The following is a 21917-nucleotide window of genomic DNA, read 5'->3' as shown; positions in this document are numbered from 1 at the left end:
TCTTATCAATCAGCCCCACGCACTGATGGATGGTCATAGTTGGGTTTCTTACCCACAGTCCAATGCGTGCATTCATTCAACAAATATTTATCAAGCACCTGCCAGGGTGGCAGGGTCAGTGATATAAGGCAGGTGACCGATGCATCCGAAATCGCTCATGAATGCTGTGGCACCAAGTGCAACATAATCTTGGCTCCAATACATGTTCGTGTGTAAACAAGCAGAACTCCTGGGTACCACAAAACCAAACAAAAATGCTTATTATTTTTTTACCTACTGTCCATTCAGACCTGCTCTGTGGGGCTAATTCTTCCAGCCTCTGAAATCTCATAGGTCCTGTGACTTTTCCGTTTATTTTTAGGTGATTGAATATGTCCTCCTGTCACTTCTAGTCTTCCCCTCAAGTCTCATTTCAGCAACTTAAATGTGCGTTGCATTGGAATTATCCAAAAATCCATTCAGAGTAAGTCTTCTCCCCCCTCTGGTTCAGATGGGCTGCGTGCTGGCTGCTTGGGTGAGAAGGAGAGAAACAGGCAGGCTTCCTCTTCAGGTTTCCTCACTTCCGCAGGCTCTAGTCTTCTCTTCCGGCTCGGTAACCGTGGTTTCTGCCCACTGCCCTCTCTCCCAAGGCAGGAGAGGAGAGGTAAAGAGGAAGAACTGGCCGGAGAAATCTTTCTTGTCTTGGACTGTTTGAATGGATTCTGGCATTTTCTGGGCCTGGGAGGTGATGAGAGCTGTTGCTTCTTTTTTTTTTTTTTTTTAAAGAAATTCACGTTCTTTTATTTATTTATTTATTTATTTATTTATTTATTTATTTATTTATTTATGACTGTGTTGAGTCTTCGTTTCTGCACGAGGGCTTTCTCTAGTTGCGGCAAGTGGGGACCACTCTTCATTGCGGTGCGCAGGCCTCTCACCATCGCGGCCTTTCTTGTTGCGGAGCACAGGCTCCAGATGCGCAGGCTCAGTAATTGTGGCTCACGGGCCCAGTTGCTCCGTGGCATGTGGGATCTTCCCAGACCAGGGCTCGAACCCGTGTCCCCTGCATTGGCAGGCAGATTCTCAACCACTGCGCCACCAGGGAAGCCCCAGAGAGCTGTTGCTTCTTCTCATGAGGGTCTTTGGTGAGTCAGCCGAAGACAGACGCTCTGAATGCTGAGATCTGTGTCTGTACTTCTTGGACACGTGCAAAGGCACCTCTCCGCTCGCTGGCTGTGTCTGGTTGCTCCTTCCACCCCTAACCATCGGTGGGCAAAGCCCCAGCAGAGCAGCTGCGCCAGGTGGCCTTGCTAACAAGCGACTTCAGAAACTGGCACAACATCACCAGGCCTGGACCAAGATTCTTAAAGCACTTAACAAAAAATACCAAAGCTCCACAACTTCTAAAACCAAGGACCAAACCTTAAAGAGTCACTTCTTTAAGAACCGTTTCTCTTGGTGTACCACAGGTGTAAAGCTTTTTCAACTGAATGTTAATAAAACTTTCCACACTTAAAAAAAAAAACAACCCTTAATGGCCCACATCTTGTGCCTGGGAAGTACTCATGCCTTCTCATTTGTCTGCACGTACAGTGAAGGGTCCATTAGAACAGCCAAACTCTGAGTTCACATCTTCCTAAACGAAACCCCGATCTCTCTTTTCCCAATACCTTCGACTGGGGCCCGAGGAAAGGCTCTCATTTCTATTGGCAAGATTGAGTCCAGGCAGAAGTACAGTGTGGGAGAGAATTGGGGGTGGTGGTGAGAGGGCCAGGCTTCCATGAGACTGTCTCCCTGTGCTGATTTCCCTAGAGATGGGACAGGTAAGGCCAGGTGTGAACCTGAGTCAGTGTAAAAGTCTTTCTAGCACTGTTGGGTAGATGCACCAGGAATGCTGTAGATAGTCTGGAATGAAGCAGGATCTGATGCTGAGAGATCTGGGTTCAGGTCTCCACTTGGTGACTTTCTGTGTCCCTGAGTTTCAGCTTCCTCACCTATTAAATAGGTACATTCATAATCAAATTTCAGAAGGCTCCTGTAAGAATAGAGTTTGATGCGTAAGTACTTGGTACACTCTAAAATAGGAAGCTAATATTAATATTGTTAATCATCCAACAGATTCACATAGGCACCACTTATTAAAAGCCGATTACGAATTAAACATGATTTTGGGCACTGCAGAAGGGAATGAAGATTTGGATGTCATTATTTCCAAGAGCCAGCTCTCAGGAGTATCTCCTGCTGGGGGTCCTGGTGGGGTCTCGGGGCAGCATGAGAACACTGGGTGCCTGGGTGAGGGGTGTGTAGGGGCCCAGGACGAGGAAGAGGGGTGCTGAGAGGGGAAAGAGGGGGCCCGCAGGTGCCTTCGGGTCTGCGAAGTGTGGAATCGGCGAGGGCCTGTGTGTGTGGATAGTATTGCTCACCAAACTTTGCAGCTGCTCAGGACTTTGATTCAGATTAGAACCAGAAAATGTTCAGGCTAAAAGGGCCCTGAGATACCATCTTTGCTGACCCCTCCTTATTTTGTGGCCCCCAGAGACTAAATGACTTGTTCAGAGTTTCACAGTGAACCAGAGGCAGAGCCATTTCAGAACAAATGACCCAAACGCTTCCCATCCTCTGTCTGCAGCCCTTGCCTTCCCTCAGCTGTTCCCTGCAGCCTCGCCCACCCTCTTCCTCCTTCAGGTGGGTGCCTTTGGTAAACGTCTGCGAGCTTTTTGTCAGGAGTCAGGGAAGGAGCAGTGCTGCCTTTCCGTGATCTAGAGATCTGTAGTCAACATGATTTTCAGAACAAAGCACCCCAGCGTCTGAATCAGTGCATCTGAGGATAGGCACCTATTTTTACCTTGTTAGATGCGGTTCTCAGTGTTCCTTACAGCAGTGTCTATTTTTTAAAAAAAATACCACAGTAGCCTCAATGTGGTCATGATAATTTCACAGCACACCTGTCAGACTGTCAACCTGCTTTTATGTTTATTATTTTTTTAAAGATAAATGCATATGTAGCTGTTTTTTTTTAATTATTAGCACCTTTAATTATTTATTTATTTATTTATTTATTTATGGCTGTGTTGTGTCTTCGTTTCTGTGCGAGGGCTTCCTCCAGTTGCGGCAAGCGGGGGCCACTCCTCATTGCGGTGCGCGGGCCTCTCACTATCGCGGCCTCTCTTGTTGCGGAGCACAGGCTCCAGACGCGCAGGCTCAGTAATTGTGGCTCACGGGCCCAGCTGCTCCGCGGCATGTGGGATCCTCCCAGACCAGGGTTCGAACCCGTGTCCCCTGCATGAGCAGGCAGATTCCCAACCACTGCGCCACCAGGGAAGCCCAACCTGCTTTTATTATTGCCTTAAGGTAATACGCATCCCTAGCCCCTTGGACCACTACAATATTTTACTTTCCTCATCAGGCTTTTCATATCTGCAACAGTTCAGTTTCATGTGCATTTGTAGATTACTCTTTATGTAGGTCATTGTGGTACCAAAAATGAAAAAAATAAAAAAGCAAGCAAGCCAACAGAGAAGCTCCGCTGTAGGTTAATTTGAAGCTTGAGACACTGACTCTACCTGGTTTTTCTTTCATGCTAAACACTTGTTTAGGTTTTGACCCCCACTGCAAAATTAACACGGCTTTCTCTACTTATTTTTTCCCCGCCCAAGCTCAGACAGATTTCACACAGTTTGCCCAAGCTCAGACAGATTTCACACAGTTTCCCACCTCCCTCCACCTTCCTGGCCGAGGAGGGGGCAGAAGCATCCGAGCCAGGGATAAACAAATGTTTTCAATGTCCTCTTTACTATTCTGAAATGAAACCGTAAATAAATAATTGATCCCCTGGAGACTTCCTCATTTCCTCCAATTTGATGGTTTGCCACTGTCTTGGCAAGTTATTTCACTTTTAATTAAGTTTATTTCCTTCTTTGTTTCATCATATTCAAGACTGGTCTGATTTAGAAATGTAAGATGCTGGACTTTTTATTTTATTTTATTTTTTTAATGTTTTTTGGGGGGGATATAGTTGCTTTACCATGTTGTGTTAGTTTCTGCTGTACAGCGAAGTGAATCAGCTATACGTATACATATATCCCCTCTTTTTTGGATTTCCTTCCCATTTAGGTCACCACAGAGCATTGAGTAGAGTTCCCTGTGCTATACAGTAGGTTCTCATTAGTTGTCTATTTTATACATAGTAGTGTATATATGTCAATCCCAATCTCCCAATTCATCCCACCCTACCCCTCCCCCCTTGGTGTCCATACGTTTGTTCTCTACATCTTTGTCTCTATTTCTGCTTTGCAGATAGGTTCATCTATACCATTTTTCTAGATTCCACATATACGCGTTAATATACGATATTTGTTTTTCTGACTTACTTCACTCCGTATGACAGTCTCTAGGTCTATCCTGGACCTTATTTTAAGTAGAGTGTCAGAAGAATTTACAGTTGCATGATGAGTTAGGGTAGCAACTAAGAATCATGGGAAACACATCTTGTATCACAAAATCCTACCGTGTATCTAGATGTACTTCACATTCTAAGACAACGTAATTGGCAGGAAATAGAGACTTGGTTGGTAGAAGAAATAGTGGTATAATAATATCTAGACTCCAATAGAGATGTTAAAAAAATAAAATGGAATAAAGATAATTTAAAAGTGAAAAAAAATAATATCTAGAGAAATTGGGTGGTGGACTTCTGGTGGGAAAAATCTGAGTGAAAACAATGTATAGACTCTCCACCCCACACTTGTAATGGATAATTTGGTGGCATTGGTTTTTATTGTTGTGATGCACAAATTTTTATAACAAGACATGGGGCGGAATCATATGAAATATTTTTATAACAGCCAAGATAATGGCATTGACTTCCTCCTCTACTGGTATACGTGTAAGCAGGTTCTTGGTTCCATGTGTCGCCCTTTTGACGTGGCCTGTGTTTGGCAGGGCAGTGGTGTACCCTCCGAGTGGCATAGCACAGTGGTTTTGGAGGAGAATGGTAGAGTAGATTCAAAACAGGATTAGTAATTACAGGACTGCTGGTTCTATGCTAGTTTTTAAAAACAGCTATGGAATCTACTTTTACATGGTTTGTTAGATGCTGAATTTTAATGGTGGAAGAAAGGGAACATACAGGTCTTTATTGCCAAGTAGGTATCAATTGTCCATCCCATTTACCCACATTTGGGATTGAGGTTCAAAATATCTAAACACCCTGATAGCGTGGGCACCAGCCAACCAGAACGGATGCCAGTTTGCAAACAGCCCTTGTGGACTTATGGGTAATTATCGACTGAGCACCAACCCCACACTAGGTAATGCGCTCCTCTCTGTAATAGATAAGCTTGGGTGCAAAAACCCCAAAAGACACATAAAAAGGGGGACTGTCTTATTAGGCTCAGTTGCTGCCCGGAGCCATCTGTGGGCATGCGATCGGGTAAAAGTGAACAACAGCAAAACTAGCTTTCAAAGAACGTTTTTTTATTTTTTTTATTTTTTTTATTTTTTATTATTATTATTTTTAATGCTATTCTTGTCTGCTTACATTCTTTTTATGTATGTATGTATGTACGTATGTATGTATGTATGGCTTTGTTGGGTCTTCATTTTCTGTGCGAGGGCTTTCTCCAGTTGCGGCAAGCGGGGGCCACTCTTCATCACGGTGCGGGGGCCACTCTTCATCGCGGTGCGCGGGCCTCTCACTATCGCGGCCTCTCTTGTTGCGGAGCACAGGTTCCAGACGCGCAGGCTCAGTAATTGTGGCTCACGGGCCGAGTCGCTCCGCGGCATGTGGGATCTTCCCAGACCAGGGCTCGAACCCGCGTCCCCTGCATTAGCAGGCAGATTCTCAACCACTGCGCCACCAGGGAAGCCCTCAAAGAACGTTTAACAGTGTTATTGATCAGTTCTGCCCCTGGAGAGTTGGCTCTGACAGTGTATTGATGGTTGTATTGTTGAGTTTTTTGTTTTAGTGGGAGTAGCTGGTACTTCCCTCCTGCCTGGGGCACGTTTCGAGACCAGGACAAGTCCCCCCATGTTTCATAGGGAAGCAGATGGTTCCCCTGGAGCTGGGAGACACCTGGGCAGCACCTCTTCCCACTGCTCAGAGTTCAATTTGTGCATTTACAGGGAAGGCCAGGAGACTAAACCCATTTACAAAGCACAGGTGGAGGTGTTCCCACAGCCCGGCCACATGTGCCACTCAACCCAGGCCATTTGGCTTTTCAAAAGAGAGTATTTTAAGTCATCCGTCTGCACTCTTTCCTACAAGACCCTCTGCCAACACAGTCCCCCGACAATTGTTTTAGATATCTGGGACTTCTTTTTCTTTTTTAAAAAAATTTTGCTACTTTTTAAATTGAAGTATAGTTGATTTACGATGTGTTAATTACTTCTGTACAGCAAAGTGACTCACTTATACATATATATACATTCTTTTTCACAGGATATTGAATATAGTTCCCTGTGCTACACAGGAGGACCTTGTTGTTTATCCATCCTGTATATACCAGTTTGCATCTGCTAATCCCAAACTCCCAATCCATCATTCTCCCACCCCCCTCTCCCTTGGCAACCACCAGTCTCTTCTCTATGTGGGACTTCTTTTTCTTTTTTTCTGGCCGCACCATGCAGCATGAGGCATCTTAGTTCCCCAATCAGGGATCGAACCTGTGCCCCCTGCAGTGGAAGTGCAGAGTCTTAACCACTGGACCGTCAGGGAAGTCCTGGGACTTCTTTTTCTTAATTCCAGTTGTTGCAGGAGCCAAAGGACCGTGGCAGCTACCTTGTTGAACCTTTGGAGCAAGTGTCAATCACAAGTGTTTTTTTGTGTCCCCTTTGACTCTGAAAACTTTTAAAGGGATTAGCCAATATATAGCTCAAGGAGTTGAATTCTGATAAAGGTATAAAAGCTTTAAAATAAATAAGCTTCTGATCTCATGCTGGACTTGAGCTCAAAAGAAATACAGTGACTCTGAAACAGATGTCTTTTTCTTTTTAAGCCAGAAGGGAACAGCTAAGCCAGGCTCTGACTGCTTGCTGAACAGGGCACATGTGTCTAGGTTTTTTGCTGAATAAGTGCCAAGTGTCAAGAGATCTGGGTAAGTCCCCGAGGGCAGTAAGGATGGCTCTCCCATGTGCTGTGAAGGTACGATGGGCTGAGAAGGTGGGACGTAGGTTCAGGAAAGGAATATTGATGGTGTAGCATGGAGGCAGAGGGGAAATGCCTCCATGTGGAAAGAATATGTATACTACTCAGCCAGAAAAAAGAGCAAAATAATGCCATTTGCAGCAACATGGATGCAACTAGAGATTATCGTATCAAGTGAAGTAAGCCAGAAAGAGAAAGACAAATACCATATGATATCACTTATATGTGGAATCTAAAATATGACACAAATGAACTTATCTACGAAACAGAAACAGACTCACAGACATAGAGAACAGAGCGGTGGTTGCCAAGGGGGAGTGGGGGAGGGATGGAGTGGGAGTTTGGGATTAGCAGATGTAAACTATTGTATATAGAATGGATAAACAACAAGGTACTGCTGTATAGCACAGGGAACTATATTCAGTATCCTGTGATAAACCATAATGCAGAAGAATATTTTAAAAAATGTATATATATGTGTAACTGAATTAGTTTGCTGTACAACAGTAATTAACACAATGTTGTAAATCAACTAAATTTCAATTAAAGATATTAAAACAAAAAAGAAGGAATATGTACAGTTCAGCTTCAAAAGAGAGAGAATTGGGAAAAGCATATTGTCAGGGTAAAAGTTGGAGCTTTGGAATTAGAAAGACCTGGGTTCACGTTCTACCTTGGCTGATTGCTAGCGGTGTGACTTTGAGCTGTAAATTGGGGCAGTGAGATGGAAGCATAACACCCAGCTGGTGGGGTTGTTGAGTGTACCTACCTCCTTCTGGCACAAAAGGAGTTTGATAGGTGTTGGTTCTTTATTCAGCTTCTGATTTCTAGGGCAAAGCTCTGATATGGAACATTTGGAATCCTTAACTTGCTCTTAGTTGTCCAGGAAGCAATGAATTGAGTCATGAAGACCCATTAGGAAGAGCTCAGGAATGGGTTTCCCCCTCAGTCACTCTCCAGCTGTGACTTCAAAGGAGCCACTTCTCCTCAGAAGCTTCTATTTCCTCAAATGCAAACTGAGGGGTTTGGAAGTTAAGCATCTTCCAGGTTAGAAACTTAAAGGAGCATTACCTTTATTATTTCAGGAGACCGGGGCCACTTGCCTTCATGTCTTTCTTTTGGGGAAAGTGATGGAAGACCCAGAGAAGAAGTGAAGCTCAGTGATCAAAGCTGGAAATTAGAATCTGTATAAAATTAGTAAAATACTTTCATCTCATTTAAAAATGAGACCATCATACACTGCTATAGACTATATACGTATATATGAATTTTTAAATTAATTTTTATTGGAGTATAGTTGATTTACAATGTGTTAGTTTCTGCTGTACAGCAAAGTGAATCAGTTATACATATACATATATCCACTCTTTTTTAGATTCTTTTCCCATATGACAATCTCTGGGTCCATCCATGTCACTGGAAATAGCATTATTTTGTTCTTTCTATGGCTGAGTAATATTCCATTGTATATATATACACCACATCTTCTTTATCCATTCCTCCATTGATGGACATTTAGTTTGCTTCCATGTGTTGGCTATTGTAAATAGTGCTGCTGTGAACATAGGGGTGCACATATCTTTTCGAATTATGATATTGTCTGGGTATAAGTCCAGGTGTCACTCCATCTTCTTGGTCTTAGCCTCTTCCATCAGTAAAAGGTGACTCGACCTTTCTAGCACTGGTGCCTCAGGGACCTGCTGGTGCAAAGACTTTAGGAGATGCATGTGCTCCTTCATTCATTAAATAAAAACTCGCTCATACAAAATAAGCAACCGTATGAAACATGTATAAGGCTAGTTTAATATATAGAGGTTATTGTAATTATATTTTGAGTTCTTTTTTTCAGATAAAAAAATTTCCCCCAGCTTTATTGAGATATAATTGACAAATATTGTATATCTCTTGCGTGTACAACTTCATGTTTTGATACACATATACCTTGTGAAATGATCACCAGTTGAGCTAATTAACATCCATTTCCTCATTCTTTTTTTGTGGCGAGAACACTTAAGATCTACTGTCTTGGCAAATTTCAAGTGTACAATATGGTATTGTTAACTATAGTCATATTGCTGTACATTAGATTTCCAGAGTGTATTCATCTTGCATACCTGCAACTCTGTACCCCATTCTGTATCTCCCCATTCCCCGCCCCCCAGCCCAGCCCCTGGCAACCATGCTACTCTCTGCTTCTATGAGTTTTGACTATTTTAGATTCCACAGCTAAGTGAGACCATGGAGTATTTGTCTTTGTCTGGCTTATTTCACTTATCATAATGTCCTCCAGCTTCATCCATGTTGTCTCAAATGGCAGGATTTCATTTTATAAGGTTGACTAATATTCCCTTATATATTTACACCATACTTTCTTCATCCACTATGGGCATTTAGGTTGCTTCCATATCTAGGCCATCATCAACAATGCTGCAATGAACACAGGAGTTCAAATATCTCTTCAAGATTCTGATTTTATTTCCTTTGGGTATATACCCAGAAGTGGACTTGCTGGATCACAGGGTAGTTCTATTTTTAATTTTTTGAGGAACCCCCATACTGTTTTCCATAGTGGCTGCACCAATTTACATTCCCACCAACAGTGTACAAGGGCTACCTTTTCTGCATATCCTCGCCAACATTTATTTCTTGTCTTTTTGATAATAGCCCTTCTCACAGGTGTGAGGTGGTATCTCATTGCGGTTTTGATTTGCATTTCCCTGATGATGAGCGATGTTGAGCATCTTTTCACGTACCTGTTGGCCATCTGTATGTCTTCTTTTGGGGAATGTCTATTTAGATACATTGCCCATTTAAAAATTATTTTTGTTTGTTTTTTGGCGATTGAGTTGTATGAGTTCCTTATATACGTTGGATATTAACCCCTTATCCACCCCTGCAGTGGTGGAGTGGGCTGCTAGGGCCCTCCTGCTCTCCTTTTCCCCCACAGGGAGAATTTGTGGCCGAGGTGATTCCTCTTGGTGCTGAACTGTACCAGTCTGAAGGATGGGAGACACAGTTAAACACTTTCTATAGCTTTCTATGAGGCCTTCTTTGCTTTTTCCCCTCTACTGGGTTGTTACAGCTTCTTAACTGCACCCTGAGACTCTCCCAGAGCCATTTTCCTCCATGACTAGTTGTTAAATTATTGTTTTGTGGGGTACAAAGGCTGAGACCTCTCAGTTCTCCGTCTTACTAATGCTCTCCAACTCGGTCATATGATCTTTTTTTTTTTAATTTTAATTTTATTTTATTTATTTATTTTTTAACGTTTTTATTGGAGTATAATTGCTTTACAATGGTGTGTTAGTTTCTGCTTTATAACAAAGTGAATCACTTACACATATACATATATCCCCATATCTCTTTCCTCTTGCGTCTCCCTCCCTCCCACCCTCCCTATCCCACCCTTCTAGCTGGTCACAGAGCACCGAGCTGAACTCCCTGTGCTATGCAACTGCTTCCCACTAGCTATCTATTTTACATTTGGTAGTGTATAAATGTCCATATATACACTACCACTCTCACTTTGTCCCAGCTTACCCTTCCCCCTCCCCGTGTCCTCAAGTCCATTCTCTAGTAGGTCTGTGTCTTTATTCCCGTCTTGCCCCAAGGTTCTTCATGTCTTTTTTTTTTTTTTTTTTTTTTTAGATTCCATATATATGTGTTAGCATACGGTACTTGTTTTTCTCTTTCTGACTTACTTCACTCTGTATGACAGACTCTAGGTCCATCCACCTCACTACAAATATCTCAATTTCGTTTCTTTTTATGGCTGAGTAATATTCCATTGTATATATGTGCCACATCTTCTTTATCCATTCATCTGTCGATGGACACTTAGGTTGCTTCCATGTCCTGGCTATTGTAAATAGAGCTGCAATGAACATTGTGGTACATGACTCTTTTTGAATTATGGTTTTCTCAGGGTATATGCCCAGTAGTGGGATTGCTGGGTCGTATGGTAGTTCTATTTTTAGTTTTTTAAGGAACCTCCATACTGTTCTCCATAGTGGCTGTATCAATTTACATTCCCACCAACAGTGTATGAGGGTTCCCTTTTCTCCACACCCTCTCCAGCATTTATTGTTTGTAGATTTTTTGATGATGGCCATTCTGACCAGTGTGAGATGATATCGCATTGTAGTTTTGATTTGCATTTCTCTAATGATTAATGATGTTGAGCATTCTTTCATGTGTTTGTTGGCAATCTGTATATCTTCTTTGGAGAAATGTCTGTTTAGGTCTTCTGCCCATTTTTGGATTCGGTTGTTTGTGTTTTGGATATTGAGCTGCATGAGTTTCTTGTTTGTTTTGGAGATTAATCCTTTGTCAGTTGCTTCATTTGCAAATATTTTCTCCCATTCTGAGGGTTGCCTTTTCATCTTGTTTATGGTTTCCTTTGCTGTGCAAAAGCTTTTAAGGTTCATTAGGTCCCATTTGTTTATTTTTCTATTTATTTCCGTTTCTCTAGGAGATGGGTCAAAAAGGATCTTGCTGTGATTTATGTCATAGAGTGTTCTGCCTATGTTTTCCTCTAAGAGTTTGATGGTGTCTGGCCTTACATTTAGGTCTTTAATCCATTTTGAGTTTTTTTTGTGTATGGTGTTAAGGAGTGTTCTAATTTCCTTCTTTTACATGTAGCTGTCCAGTTTTCCCAGCACCACTTATTGAAGAGGCTGTCTTTTCTCCATTGTACATTCGTGCCTCCTTTATCAAAGATAAGGTGACCATAGGTGTGTGGGTTTATCTCTGGGCTTTCTATCCTGTTCCATTGATCTATATTTCTGTTTTTGTGCCAGTACCATACTGTCTTGATTACTGTAGCTTTGTAGTATAGTCTGAAGTCAGGGAGCCTGATTCCTCCAGCTCCGTTTTTCTTTCTCAAGATTGCTTTGGCTATTTGGGGTCTTTTGTGTTTCCATACAAATTGTGAAATTTTTTGTTCTAGTTCTGTGAAAAATGCCAGTGGTAGTTTGATAGGGATTGCATTGAATCTGTAGATTGCTTTGGGTAGTAGAGTCATTTTCACAGTATTGATTCTTCCAATCCAGGAACATGGCATATCTCTCCATCTATTTGTATCATCTTTAATTTCTTTCATCAGTGTCTTATAATTTTCTGCATACAGGTCTTTTGTCTCCTTAGGTAGGTTTATTCCTAGGTATTTTATTCTTTTTGTTGCAGTGGTAAATGGGAGTGTTTTCTTAATTTCACTTTCAGATTTTTCATCATTAGTGTATAGGAATGCAAGAGATTTCTGTGCATTAATTTTGTATCCTGCTACTTTACCAAATTCATTGATTAGTTCTAGTAGTTTTCTGGTAGCATCTTTAGGATTCTCTATGTATAGTATCATGTCATCTGCAAACAGTGACAGTTTTACTTCTTCTTTTCTGATTTGGATTCCTTTTATTTCTTTTTCTTCTCTGATTGCTGTGGCTAAAACTTCCAAAACTTTGTTGAATAATAGTGGTGAGAGTGGGCACCTTGTCTTGTTCCTGATCTTAGTGGAAATGGTTTCAGTTTTTCACCATTGAGGATGATGTTGGCTGTGGGTTTGTCATATATGGCCTTTATTATGTTGAGGAAAGTTCCCTCTATGCCTACTTTCTGCAGGGTTTTTATCATAAATGCGTGTTGAATTTTGTCGAAAGCTTTCTCTGCATCTATTGAGATGATCATATGGTTTTTCTCCTTCAATTTGTTAATATCGTGTATCACATTGATCGATTTGCATATATTGAAGAATCCTTGCATCTTTGGGTTAAACCCCACTTGATCATGGTGTATGATCCTTTTAATGTGCTGTTGGATTCTGTTTGCTAGTATTTTATTGAGGATTTTTGCATCTATGTTCATCAGTGATATTGGTCTGTAGTTTTCTTTTTTTGGGGACATCTTTGTCTGGTTTTTGTATCAGGGTGATGGTGGCCTCATAGAATGAGTTTGGGAGTGTTCCTCCCTCTGCTATATTTTGGAAGAATTTGAGAAGGATAGGTGTTAGCTCTTCTCTAAATGTTTGATAGAATTCGCCTGTGAAGCCATCTGGTCCTGGGCTTTTGTTTGTTGGAAGATTTTTAATCACAGTTTCAATTTCAGTGCTTGTGATTGGTCTGTTCATATTTTCTATTTCTTCCTGGTTCTGTCTAGGAAGGTTGTGCATATCTAAGAATTTGTCCATTTCTTCCAGGTTGTCCATTTTATTGGCATATAGTTGCTTGTAGTAATCTCTCATGATCCTTTGTATTTCTGCAGTGTCAGTTGTTACTTCCCCTTTTTCATTTCTAATTCTATTGATTTGAGTCTTCTCCCTTTTTTTTCTTGATGAGTCTGGCTAATGGTTTATCAATTTTGTTGATCTTCTCAAAGAACCAGCTTTTAGTTTTATTGATCTTTGCTATTGTTTCCTTCATTTCTTTTTTTGTTTATTTCTGATCTGATCTTTATGATTTCTTTCCTTCTGCTAACTTTGGGGGCTTTTTTTGTTCTTCTTTCTCTAATTGCTTTAGGTGTAAGGTTAGGTTGTTTATTTCAGATGTTTCTTGTTTCTTAAGGTAGGATTGTATTGCTATAAACCTCCCTCTTAGAACTGCTTTTGCTGCATCCCATAGGTTTTGGGTCGTCGTGTTTTCATTGTCATTTGTTTCTAGGTATTTTTTGATTTCCTCTTTGATTTCTTCAGTGATCTCTTGGTTATTAAGTAGTGTATTGTTTAGCCTCCGTGTGTTTATACTTTTTACAGATTTTTTCCTGTAATTGATATCTAGTCTCATAGTGTTGTGGTCAGAAAAGATACTTGGTATGATTTCAATTTTCTTAAATTTACCAAGGCTTGATTTGTGACCCAAGATATGATCTATCCTGGAGAATATTCCATAAGCACTTGAGGAGAATGTTTATTCTGTTGTTTTTGGATGGAATGTCCTATAAATATCAATTAAGTCCATCTTGTTTAATGTAGCATTTAAAGCTTGTGTTTCCTTATTTATTTTCATTTTTGATGATCTGTCCATTGGTGAAAGTGTAGTATTAAAGTCCCCTACTGTGATTGTGTTACTGTTGATTTCCCCTTTTATGGCTGTTAGTATTTGCCTTATGTATTGAGAAGCTCCTATGTTGGGTGCATAAATATTTACAATTCTTATATCTTCTTCTTGGATTGATCCCTTGATCATTATGTAGTGTCCTTCTTTGTCTCTTGTAATAGTCTTTGTTTTAAAGTCTATTTTGTCTGATATGAGAATTGCTACTCCAGCTTTCTTTTGATTTCCATTTGCATGGAATATCTTTTTCCATCCCCTCACTTTCAGTCTGTATGTGTTCGTAGGTCTGAAGTGGGTCTCTTGTAGACAGCATATATACAGGTCTTGTTTTTGTATCCATTCAGCCAGTCTATGTCTTTTGGTTGCAGCATTTAATCCATTTTCATTTAAGGTAATTATCGATATGTATGTTCCTATTACCATTTTCTTAATTGTTTTGGGTTTGTTATTGTAGGTCTTTTCCTTCTCTTGTGTTTCCTGCCTAGAGACGTTCCTTTAGCATTTGTTGTAAAGCTGGTTTGGTGGTGCTGAATTCTCTTAGCTTTTGCTTGTCTGTAAAGCTTTTAATTTCTCCATCAAATCTGAACGAGATCTTGCTGGATAGAGTAATCTTGGTTGTAGGTTTCCCCCTTTCATCACTTTAAATATGCCCTGCCACTCCCTTCTGGCTTGCAGAGTTTCTGCTGAAAGATCAGCTGTTAACCTGATGGGGATTCCCTTATGTGTTATTTGTTGTTTTTCCCTTGCTGCTTTTAATATTTGTTCTTTGTATTTAATTTTTGATAGTTTGTTTAATATGTGTCTTGGTGTGTTTCTCCTTGGAATTATCCTCTATGGGACTCTCTGTGCTTCCTGGACTTGATTGACTATTTCCTATTTCCTTACCCATGTTAGGGAAGTTTTCAACTATAATCTCTTCAAATATTTTCTCAGTCCCTTTCTTTTTCTCTTCTTCTGGGACCCCTATAATTCGAATGTTGGTGAGTTTAATATTGTCCCAGAGGTCTCTGAGACTGTCCTCAATTCTTTTCATTCTTTTTTCTTTATTCTGCTCTGCAGTAGTTATTTCCACTATTTTATCTTCCAGGTCACTTATCCGTTCTTCTGCCTCAGTTATTCTGCTATTGATCCCTTCTAGAGAATTTTTAATTTCATTTATTGTGTTGTTCATGATTGTTTGTTTGCTCTTTAGTTCTTCTACATCCTTGTTAAACATTTCTTTTATTTTCTCCATTCTATTTCCAAGATTTTGGATCATCTTTACCATCATTATTCTGAATTCTTTTTCAGGTAGACTGCCTATTTCCTCTTCATTTGTTAGATCTGGTGGGTTTTTACCTTGCTCCTTCATCTGCTGTGTGTTTCTTTGTCTTCTCATTTTGCTTAACTTACTGTGTTTGGGGTCTCCTTTTTGCAGGCTGCAGGTTCATAGTTCCCGTTGTTTTTGGTGTCTGCCCCCAGTGTCTAAGGTTGGTTCAGTGGGTGTGTAGGCTTCTTGGTGGAGGGGACTAGTGCCTGTGTTCTGGTGGATGAGGCTGGATCTTGTGTTTCTGGTGGGCAGGTCCACGTGTGGTGGTGTGTTTTGGGGTGTCTGTGACCTTATTATGATTTTAGGCAGCCTCTCTGCTAATGGGTGTGGTTGTGTTCCTGTCTTGCTAGTTGTTTGGCATAGGGTGTCCAGCACTGTAGCTTGCTGGTCATTGAGTGGAGCTGGGTCTTGGCGTTGAGATGGAGATCTCTGGGAGATTTTTGCTGTTTGGTATTATGTGGGGCTGGGAAGTCTCTTGTGGACCAGTGTCCTGAACTTGGCTTTCCCACCTCAGAGGCACAGCCCTGACGCCTGGCTGGAGCACCAAGAGCCTGTCATCCACACAGCTCAGAATAAAGGGAGAAAAAAAAAGAAAGAAAGAAAGGAGATAAAATAAATAAAATAAAAATGTTATTAAGATAAAAAATACTATTAAAAAATTGCAAAAAGTAATAAAAAAAAGAGAAGAGAACAACCAAACCAAAAAACAAATCCACCAATGATACCAAGCACTGGAAAACTATACTTAAAAAAAAAAAAGGAAAAACCAAAACGGACAGACAGAACGCTAGGACAAATGGTAAAAGCAAAGCTATACAGACAAAACCACACACAGAAGCATACACATACACACTCACAAAAAGAGAAAAAGGGGAAATATATATATATCGTTGCTCCCAAAGTCCACCTCCTCAAATCATCCCACCTCCTCCTTGGGATGATTCGTTGTCTATTCAGGTATTCCACAGATGCAGGGTACATCATGTTGATGTGGAGCTTTAATCCGCTGCTTCTGAAGCTGCTGGGAGAGATTTCCCTTTCTCTTCTTTGTTCGCACAGCCCCCAGGTTTCAGCTTTGGATTTGGACCCGCCTCTGCATGTAGGTCGCCTGAGGGCGTCTGTTCTTCGCTCAGACAGGACTGGGTTAAAGGAGCAGCTGATTTGGGGGCTCTGGCTCACTCAGGCCGGGCGGAGGGAGGGGTACGGTTGCGGGGCGAGCCTGCGGCGGCAGAGGCCGGCGTGACGTTGCAGCAGCCTGAGGCGCACCGTGCGTTTTCCCGGGGAAGTTGTCCCTGGATCATGGGACCCTTGCAGTGGCGAGCTGCACAGGCTCCCGGGAGGGGTGGTGTGGAGAGTGACCTGTGCTCGCACACAGGCTTCTTGGTGGCGGCAGCAGCAGCCTTAGCGTCTCATGCCCGTCTCTGGGGTCCGCGCTGATAGCCGCGTCTCGCGCCCGTCTCTGGAGCTTGTTTAGTTGGTGCTCTGAATCCCCTCTCCTCGCGCACCAGGAAACAAAGAGGCAAGAAAAAGTCTCTTGCCTGTTTGGCAGCTGCAGACTTTTTCCCAGACTCCCTCCCGGCTAGCCGTGGCACACTAGCCCCCTTCAGGCTGTGTTCACGCAGCCAACCCCAGTCCTCTCCCTGGGATCCGACCTCCGAAGCCCGAGCCTCAGCTCCCAGCCCCCGCCCGCCCTGGCGGGTGAGCAGACAAGCCTCTCGGGCTGGTGAGTGCTGGTTGGCACCGATCCTCTGTGCGGGAATCTCTCCGCTTTGCCCTCTGCACCCCTGTTGCTGCGCTCTCCGCTGTGGCTCCGAAGCTTCCCCCCTCTGTCACCCGCAGTCTCCGCCCGCGAAAGGGCTTCCTAGTGTGTGGAAACCTTTCCTCCTTCACGGCTCCCTCCCACTGGTGCAGGTCCCATCCCTATTCTTTTGTCTCTGTTTTTTTCTTTTTTCTTTTGCCCTACCCAGCTACGTGGGGGGTTTCTTGCCTTTTGGGAGGTCTGAGGTCTTCTGCCAGCGTTCAGTAGGTGTTCTGTAGGAGTTGTTCCACATGTAGATGTATTTCTGATGTATCTGTGGGGAGGAAGGTGATCTCCATGCTTACTCTTCCCCCACTTGAAGCTCCTCCGGTCATATGATCTTATATGTAGAAAACTCTGAGTGGGTCTTTGCTCCAGAAAATGCCCTTCCCAGTTGGCATGAAACTCTTTTATTTCTTTTAATTAAAAAATTTGAAATGTATGCTTCTGGTGGTTAGGCTTTGAGGATTTTGTTGTACTTCGTTGGCACAATTTGTGTCTTCACCTTGCCTATGGAATGACTCTCAAATTCTTTATCCAGATGTTTACAGCACTGGAAATCTGGCTCTAATGTACTTTCCTGTCTGGAAACTTCTGTTCTCTGTGTACTTCAGCTAGTCCATTGATTTGCTTACTTTCCCCAGAAGGCCCAGCCCCAGGTGTGCAGTCTTTGCAGGAGTGTGGGAACTTGTCTCCAGGAAAAGGACAGCTGATTCTGAGTACAAACTAATCCACCACCTTGCCTTGAAGTGCCTTAGTCAGAACTCAGAGCAAAGGGTGCTCTCTGGAAGGAAACAGCAAGACTAGCCCTAAAGACAGATTCAGGGAGATGCTCAAGGAATGCTGTCCCCATTTAAGAGAAAAGGTTTTAGTCTGTGGGAGAGAAATTCATGGATTAAAAGAAATCAGTCACGTCTCGTAACTGCAGTTACCAAATTTTGGCTGGTGTTTTGAGTAGCACACATCTTAGGTGAAATAGGGAGCAGAGAGGAAAATTCACAAAGTTCTTTGGGAGAATCCCAAAAGACAAGCCAGGAACTTCTAGGCACATAGTAGGTGCACAATTGAATGTTGAATGATTTTCTGATTGAGGAGCAAAAAAAGAAAAAAAAAAGTCGAATGAATAATAGACTGAATGGTTTTCTAAGCTCTCATTACAGTGTTTTAGAAGGAAGCACAAAAGTGTGCCTTTAAATAGAGTTGTTTTATGCCAGGCTATCTTTAGGAGAAATTGGGCTGACCAAGGCAGGGGTCAAAATAATTCTTGTATTTTCCCAAATCCCTTCCTTCTCTTGAGAGCTAGGAGAAGCTGGTGTTGGAGAAACATAATTTTAAAAACCCCAATCTTCCCTCAATCCAGAAAACCTCTCCACAAAGGTAGTAGAGAAAGAAAACCATTGTATTTACTGCGGGAGGGCAGGGGCATTAAACCAGACTGTGATGTGCGTCACGGTCAACCCGCTGAGAGTTTGCAAAGACAGAAAGGAGTTTCACCCCCTTAGGTAGCCAAGCAGACACAACCTGTGAGAGACCTGTTCTCAAGAGAAACAATCACTGGTCCTCAAGTGAGGCAACTTTACAGCATCTTTTCCATCCTCACTTTCTCATGGTAATTGGGGCACCACCTGCATTGGCTTTATTTCCAAGGAGAAACAAAACTCTCATATATTTAAGACAGGAGGTAGTTTTGCAAATCGAAGCCAGGTGCCATGAGGTCAGGCTCCTATGCTCCCAAGGGAATCGGGAGAGAGGAGCTCTATCTCCCTTGATGTGTGTGCTTCAAAAAGGTGGCTCCCAGGTCCCCGAGAAAACATTCCTGAGTGGTGAGACCTCCAAAAAAAAAAAAAGTATGTAAAGTTTAACATACATCTGAGAAAGACAGAGAAAGAAATTCTGGAAGAAAAGGGAGAGGAGAGGGAGAAGTTTCTTCTCTCATTTTCAACAGGGAGAATTAGCCTCCTGTTTTCAATTGGTATTTGTCCTTACCCTGGCCAGGGCTGGAATCATTCTGGACCAGACATAGTCTGTTTCCAAAAATCTTCTCTTGTCAGGTAGCAGGATGGGAAACAAAATAAATTGACTCCACCTAGAAGACGTTCTGAACTTGAAGACCATATGTGAACTAGGAGATGTGCATTTAAAAAATAATTCCCTGCCACTAATGGTGCTCAGTCTTCTTTTGTCCACACTGTAAAGGCCCAGGTGGCTGGACACAGCACTCTCAGTTAACGTCAGAGAGGCTGTTTCTGAGCTACTTCTCAGAGACAATCAAGAATTATTCCTCTTGTTGCTGATTTGACTTATAAGACACACTAGACTACCTATCTGTCTATCTATCTACCCATCCATCTACCTACCTACCCATCCATCATTATCTATCTATCTATCTATCATCTATCGATATATTGATATAGTTATATCAATAGCTAGAGATATAGATAGATATAGTTGATAGATAGATAGGTAGATATGATGGATGGGTGGATAGATATTTAGATAGATAGATAGATAGATAGATAGATAAATAATCTTCCCTCAGGCTCATGATCAACTTGAAAATATCAAGTGACTCTAATTAGGAAGCATCCACTAATCCCCCGCGCTGTGCTGGAGCATCTCTTATTCTCATAATGGACAATGGGCTCCATTTTATAGGTGAGAAAATCTCATCCAGGAAGGAAAGTGATGCTGCAAAGCTTATCATGGCTGAGCTGGGACTGGACCTCAGGTCTGTCTGGTTTCCAAACCCACAGTCTCTCCGCAGCTCCCTGTGTCCCCAGGGCCCCAGCACATCTCAGCTTACACATGGGATCATAGGAAGTGATTTTTTTCAACCAGTGTGTTCACAGTAGGGAGGACAGCAAGCTCTCCGGATTGTATGGAAGTAGTTCTGGCACCAAGAAGAAAGCTTAACTAGCTGTAATCCCAGAGCCCTCGCCATGCTGCAACTGGGATCTCTGTTCTAAATACTGTCAAAGATTCTCTCCTTGACCAAACTCTGCTCAGCCTTCCTGAACTCTTTTTCAACTAAGCGTGACTTTTGGGCTTCTGTGTTTGTCTCTGCATTGTCCAATTTTAGCAAGAATCTTGCTAAGTCAGTTTAACCAGAACCCTCACTCTGGATATCTGATTGGTTTCCTCATCCCCCGAGGTGAGGTTCGATCACCTGGCTTGCCTTCAGCAAGAATCCTGATAGGTCGGTTCAGCCAGAATCCACCTTCCCGCTGCTGTTTCCTCTTAGTAATCTTCCCTCCACTGCCCTGCCCCTCACCGCCACCCCGCACCCCGTCCCTTCTCTATAAACTCCCGCTTTCCCATGCAGTCTCCCCCCTACTGCAATACCCATCGCTGCGGCCCCCCTTGAATAGTCATCCTTCCTGCGCTTTCACAAGTGTCACTGGGTGTTTTCTTTAACCATGTTGACACGTTTATAAACCGCGGTGTGGGTGTTCCACTGGCAGGAAGAAACAGCTGCCAACTCACAAAGAGCCGGAGAGAGGCTTTCTTCCTGTGTGTGTGGAAAAACCGTGAGCTCTGCAGTCAGAGAGGATATTGAAGGCCGGTGAGGGAAGAAGCAGGCGAGGGAAATGAGGTGACAGGACAAAAATGGAGAGAACCGCGATGGGGGATTCACGTGGACAAGAAACTGGGCGATGGTGGGAGGTTTGGCCACGGGAGGAGGGCGGTGAAGGCCTGGCAGGGATGGGATGTCCTGCCTGCACTTGTGGGGGCCGGATGGGCAGGCTGGCACAAAGCTCACTGCCGTCTTCTCCTAGTGCACCGCTGGCTTCATAGAATACTGTGTATCAATTTCCCGAGGCTGCTGTCATAAATTCCCAGAAGCTGGATGACTTGAAAACAACAGAAACGTACTTTCTCTCAGTTTTGGAGGCCAGAAGTTCAAAGTCAAGGTGTTGGCAGGACCACGCTCCCTCTGCAGGCTCTAGGAGAGGACCCGTCCTGGCCTCTCCCAGCTTCTTGTGGCCCCAGGTGTTCCTGGGCTTGGGGCTGCCTCGCTCCAATCTCGGTCTCCGTCTTCACCTGGCCTTCTCTTCTCCCTGTTGTCTCTTGTTAGGACGCTCGATGTTGGATTTAGGGTCCAGCCGTAAAATCTAGGATGCTCTCACCTCTAGATCTTTAACTTAATGATATCTGCCGAGACCCCTTTACCAAATAAGGTCATATTCGCAGGTGCCAGGTGGACATACCTCTGGAGGGGCCACCATTTAAACATCACACAGTGCATTCATTTACTTCCTCACCTGCCCAACAACTCATTTTGAGCCCGAATATACCAAGGAACCATGGCAAGGACAGAGACAAACTAGAGAGTCTGCCCTCAGGGGTTTACAGTTTAGAAAGAGGGACAAAGCAGATGCTTGTAGAGCTTGACGAAAAAATCGTGAGTGCCATGGGAAATGTACAGAGAAATACAATAGGATGGGAACTTAACAAGGTGAGAGATACATCAGCTCAAGTCAGGAGTATTTCATGGCGGAGTTGATATTTGAAGTGGATCTCGGGAGACGGGAAGACATGAACTTGTGGGAATGTGGCATTCTAGGCAGAAAAACTAGCTTCCCGAAGGCCTGGAGGCAGGAAACGATGGGGGTTCACGGGCAGTGCTAAGAAATCTGGATCAGT

The sequence above is a fragment of the Balaenoptera acutorostrata genome, chromosome 3 (genome assembly GCF_949987535.1).
Source record: "Balaenoptera acutorostrata chromosome 3, mBalAcu1.1, whole genome shotgun sequence".
NCBI lineage: Eukaryota > Metazoa > Chordata > Mammalia > Artiodactyla > Balaenopteridae > Balaenoptera > Balaenoptera acutorostrata.
Note: the sequence above shows the minus strand (reverse complement) of the source record.